Source organism: Rutidosis leptorrhynchoides, chromosome 5, assembly GCF_046630445.1.
Source record: "Rutidosis leptorrhynchoides isolate AG116_Rl617_1_P2 chromosome 5, CSIRO_AGI_Rlap_v1, whole genome shotgun sequence".
Taxonomy (NCBI): Eukaryota; Viridiplantae; Streptophyta; class Magnoliopsida; order Asterales; family Asteraceae; genus Rutidosis; species Rutidosis leptorrhynchoides.
In genome coordinates, this window is record NC_092337.1 from 376,020,236 (window position 1) to 376,026,600 (window position 6,365).

Below are 6,365 nucleotides of genomic sequence, written 5' to 3' on the forward strand. Positions count from 1 at the left end.
TTAATGCTGAGGTCCGTGGATTTCCAGCTGATTTTAGTGATGACTTTTCTAGATTTTTCGTCAACCTACAGCTGGTCTGAACGACAACTTCATGACCTAAATCAAGAAGCGCGTGTCTTTTTCGGAAGACTTTACTTCCTTTTAATGATGGAATTGATTCATCGTGTAGATCCATCTCTTCTTTTCTTTCATCGGGTAAAACAGTTTAGTTTAGTTCAAAGCAAAAGTATTTTCAGTTATTTGTTACAGATATATGTGACATATGTTTAAGATAACTTGGTAAATTTTCCCACACTTGGCTTTTTATTTTTCTTTTTATCGTCCTCTATTCCATTTTAAATGAATTTTGACATTTTAGTTTGTTTCTTAATTTATGTTCTTTCTGAGATAACAATAATTTCGGTGTTAAAACCTAGTTTTATCGTTCATAAATATGTATAAACATGATTTTGAATTCATTTAATTGAAAATTTTGAAAAATTTTACTAGAATTGGGTAGTCAGTATATAAGACTAGGGCTGTTCTTTTTTTATCAGAGAGCACTAGATTCTAATACAACTACTGCTTTACTAGTATTTTTAATGGTAACCAAGTGTTTAATATAAAAATTTTAAAATCCGAAAGAATTTAACCCCTTCCCACACTTAAGATCTTGCAATGCCCTCATTTGCAAGAAATCAGTAACAATTTAAATTATTGAGGGTGATTTGTGTGAAAATGATTAAATTTTTACCAAAGTTTCCAAATATATTGGCGTTTGTTTGCTGAATGATAAATGGTGCACATCATTTGTTCATTCCGTCTTGTTGCTATTTCACATATATTTTTCATCTTGTCGTCAAAATTTGTTGCTTTTGCTGAACTTAATGCCAGTCTTTGAAAATGCGTTGTTTTACCCTGTTTTGTGCATAAAAGAGAATACATACAATACAAATATAATCATACATGCAATTTGAAATGGAACTTTGGCATCCCACTTTCAAACTATAAGAAAAATATTAGTACACAATAATAATAAGAATATCAAACATTACATAAACGTAATAAAATGTTAAGTGTTTAAAATAAAAATAAAAATTACCAACTTATCTCTACTGATCAGGAGGTGGGTTAGGAGGATAATTAGGATATGGATCCCAATTCATGTTCGCGTCCGGGTTCCATGGCTGATTATAGGTGAACTGGTATGCTGCGTCATAATCATATGAATCATAGGGTGGTCTCATTTCTGGCTGATGTGCGGGATAGTATGCGGGTCGGGTCGGATAATACATCTCGCCAGGCTGCAACTGGCTTATAATTTGGCGCTGATGATAATCCCATCGGCCATGCTCTCGTTGCCGGGAATGCTCGTAGTCATTCCGACGTTGCCATGCCTCGTACTGCATATGCCTATCATAGTTCGTCATGTATTCATCCTCCATACGAACGCCTAAATCAAGAGCAGTCTCCCGAACAACTCCTATAATGTTGTTCGCCTCTTCCATTTCATCATCCGAACCTCTTTCTACATGTCGCTGAGGTCCCTCGTATCGATATACCCGACCACGTCTCATCAATAATACCCTTGCACCGTGATAAAGGTTTGAACTTATAGTTTCACCTCCGTCCTCTATTTCGTTCATTGGACCCCCTTGGTGCTTATCTACACCTAAATACTCTCCAATGAGAGTAATGAAAATACCACCACCTATAATACTCCCCGATTTCATCCCCGAAACTACATTAGCGAGATAATAACCAACACAATAGGGAATGTTAACGAAACTCCTCGGGTCTCTAATACACTTGAGGTAGAACAAATCGTTTACGGTCAATTTCTCCTTATTTCTTCCCCTTTGTGTAATTGTGTTTGCTAAGAATCTATGAATCACCCGGAGTTCAGCTCTGTCTATATCTAAGTATGTATGATTTCCACTGGCGTGAAATTCATTAAAGTGGGACATACGCCTCCAGACAGCGTTAATATCAAATTCCCTATCTACCCTTTCTCCTTGGGCAATCAGGCTATTACAGTCGGGGCTCAAAAGTTCAGCAGGGGTGTAAATCTGTAAGGCCCTAGCTAAATCTATCATGGACATTCTGTACATGCGTCCACCTAACAGAAATCTAATAAAGCTTCTATCATCTATCCTCCTAACATCACTGTTTAACTTAATAGTACTAAGTAATTCTATACACCATTCCCTATATATGGTTCTACGAATGGAAAATAGGCGCATCCAATCGTTAAACTGAGAATTACCATACCTTTGCACCAATAATTCCCGAATCGGTTCGGCAAGGTCAACTGTTTCCAAAGGTACCCAGTCAATTGCCCTTGGCATTTCAACAACCTTAAAGTAGAGAATGTGCATGTTCTTTTGATAATCTGGATACTCTATCCAACATCGATCAAATCTCAGATTTGGGTGTAACTGATCTTCATTAATGTCTAAGCTCAGAATCCTTTGATGTGGAGCGAATTGACGAAACTGATTCATGAATAATTGATCTTGATCGTGATATGGAATATGTTGCTCCTCCTGTTCTTCTTCTTCTTGTTGCATATGTTGTTCTTGTTCATGAAACATTTCCGGTTCGGGCTCTGGTTGTCTGGACGATGATGCACCGTCCGTATCTGTATTTCTCTGCAAAACACATTAAACACAAAATTTGTGCATCCAAATATGCATTAGTGTTAGCAAAATAATAACTTGAAACAATTATGATGACATGTTCAATTCATAACACATTTTATACATATTTTCCTAAAAATAACAATTATATACTTTTACATACGAAAATGTGTACAATGTTTTATCACATTTAAACTCTTAAATATGTCAACAATAATTATTATAACAATTAAACACTTGTTACATGGCATTCAAATCAAACTAGTGCTCATTTTCATATTTTTGTCAAGTCTACACTTTGTCAAAATAAGCATATACGAAAAATGTACATCAAGTTCATAAGCATTTATCTCAAATAACATGCCAAAATAATCACTACTAGCAATGAAACAAGTTTCAAATGGCCTTTATATCAAATTATCCAAGTTCATGAATTTTTAGACTTAATGTAGTGACCCGAACTTTTCCATGTTTATATATATTAATTGAGATTGATATTTACATGATTAAATGTTTCCAACATGTTAAGCAATCAAACTTGTTAAGACTTGATTAATTCAAATATGTTTCATATAGACAATTGACCACCCAAGTTGACCGGTGATTCACGAACGTTAAAACTTGTAAAAACTATATGATGACATATATATAGATATATATATAGTTAACATGATACTATGATAAGTAAACATATCATTAAGTATATTAACAATGAACTACATATGTAAAAACAAGACTACTAACTTAATGATTTTTAAACGAGACATATATGTAACGATTATCGTTGTAAAGACATTTAATGTATATATATCATATTAAGAGATATTCATACATGATAATATCATGATAATATAATAATTTAAAATCTCATTTGATATTATAAACATTGGGTTAACAACATTTAACAAGATCGTTAACCTAAAGGTTTCAAAACAACACTTACATGTAACGACTAACGATGACTTAACGACTCAGTTAAAATGTATATACATGTAGTGTTTTAATATGTATTTATACACTTTTGAAAGACTTCAATACACTTATCAAAATACTTCTACTTAACAAAAATGCTTACAATTACATCCTCGTTCAGTTTCATCAACAATTCTACTCGTATGCACCCGTATTCGTACTCGTACAATACACAGCTTTTAGATGTATGTACTATTGGTATATACACTCCAATGATCAGCTCTTAGCAGCCCATGTGAGTCACCTAACACATGTGGGAACCATCATTTGGCAACTAGCATGAAATATCTCATAAAATTACAAAAATATGAGTAATCATTCATGACTTATTTACATGAAAACAAAATTACATATCCTTTATATCTAATCCATACACCAACGACCAAAAACACCTACAAACACTTTCATTCTTCAATTTTCTTCATCTAATTGATCTCTCTCAAGTTCTATCTTCAAGTTCTAAGTGTTCTTCATAAATTCCAAAAGTTCTAGTTTCATAAAATCAAGAATACTTTCAAGTTTGCTAGCTCACTTCCAATCTTGTAAGGTGATCATCCAACCTCAAGAAATCTTTGTTTCTTACAGTAGGTTATCATTCTAATACAAGGTAATAATCATATTCAAACTTTGGTTCAATTTCTATAACTATAACAATCTTATTTCAAGTGATGATCTTACTTGAACTTGTTTTCGTGTCATGATTCTGCTTCAAGAACTTCGAGCCATCCAAGGATCCATTGAAGCTAGATCCATTTTTCTCTTTTCCAGTAGGTTTATCCAAGGAAATTAAGGTAGTAATGATGTTCATAACATCATTCGATTCATACATATAAAGCTATCTTATTCGAAGGTTTAAACTTGTAATCACTAGAACATAGTTTAGTTAATTCTAAACTTGTTCGCAAACAAAAGTTAATCCTTCTAACTTGACTTTTAAAATCAACTAAACACATGTTCTATATCTATATGATATGCTAACTTAATGATTTAAAACCTGGAAACACGAAAAACACCGTAAAACCGGATTTACGCCGTCGTAGTAACACCGCGGGCTGTTTTGGGTTAGTTAATTAAAAACTATGATAAACTTTGATTTAAAAGTTGTTATTCTGAGAAAATGATTTTTATTATGAACATGAAACTATATCCAAAAATTATGGTTAAACTCAAAGTGGAAGTATGTTTTCTAAAATGGTCATCTAGACGTCGTTCTTTCGACTGAAATGACTACCTTTACAAAAACGACTTGTAACTTATTTTTCCAACTATAAACCTATACCTTTTCTGTTTAGATTCATAAAATAGAGTTCAATATGAAACCATAGCAATTTGATTCACTCAAAACGGATTTAAAATGAAGAAGTTATGGGTAAAACAAGATTGGATAATTTTTCTCATTTTAGCTACGTGAAAATTGGTAACAAATCTATTCCAACCATAACTTAATCAACTTGTATTGTATATTATGTAATCTTGAGATACCATAGACACGTATACAATGTTTCGACCTATCATGTCGACACATCTATATATATTTCGGAACAACCATAGACACTCTATATGTGAATGTTGGAGTTAGCTATACAGGGTTGAGGTTGATTCCAAAATATATATAGTTTGAGTTGTGATCAATACTGAGATACGTATACACTGGGTCGTGGATTGATTCAAGATAATATTTATCGATTTATTTCTGTACATCTAACTGTGGACAACTAGTTGTAGGTTACTAACGAGGACAGCTGACTTAATAAACTTAAAACATCAAAATATATTAAAAGTGTTGTAAATATATTTTTAAACATACTTTGATATATATGTATATATTGTTATAGGTTCGTGAATCAACCAGTGGCCAAGTCTTACTTCCCGACGAAGTAAAAATCTGTGAAAGTGAGTTATAGTCCCACTTTTAAAATCTAATATTTTTGGGATGAGAATACATGCAGGTTTTATAAATGATTTACAAAATAGACACAAGTACGTGAAACTACATTCTATGGTTGAATTATCGAAATCGAATATGCCCCTTTTTATTAAGTCTGGTAATCTAAGAATTAGGGAACAGATACCCTAATTGACGCGAATCCTAAAGATAGATCTATTGGGCCTAACAAACCCCATCCAAAGTACCGGATGCTTTAGTACTTCGAAATTTATATCATATCCGAAGGGTGTCCCGGAATGATGGGGATATTCTTATATATGCATCTTGTTATTGTCGGTTACCAGGTGTTCACCATATGAATGATTTTTATCTCTATGTATGGGATGTGTATTGAAATATGAAATCTTGTGGTCTATTGTTACGATTTGATATATATAGGTTAAACCTATAACTCACCAACATTTTTGTTGACGTTTAAAGCATGTTTATTCTCTGGTGAATATTAAGAGCTTCCGCTGTTGCATACTAAAATAAGGACAAGATTTGGAGTCCATGTTTGTATGATATTGTGTAAAAACTGCATTCAAGAAACTGAATTCGATGTAACATATTTGTATTGTAAACCATTATGTAATGGTCGTGTGTAAACAGGATATTTTAGATTATCATTATTTGATAATCTACGTAAAGCTTTTTAAACCTTTATTTATGAAATAAAGGTTATGGTTTGTTTTAAAAATGAATGCAGTCTTTGAAAAAACGTCTCATATAGAGGTCAAAACCTCGCAACGAAATCAATTAATATGGAACGTTTTTAATCAATAAGAACGGGACATTTCACTTAAAAAGTCTACTTTAATTCTCAAAAACATGTTTAGGCTCAAAGT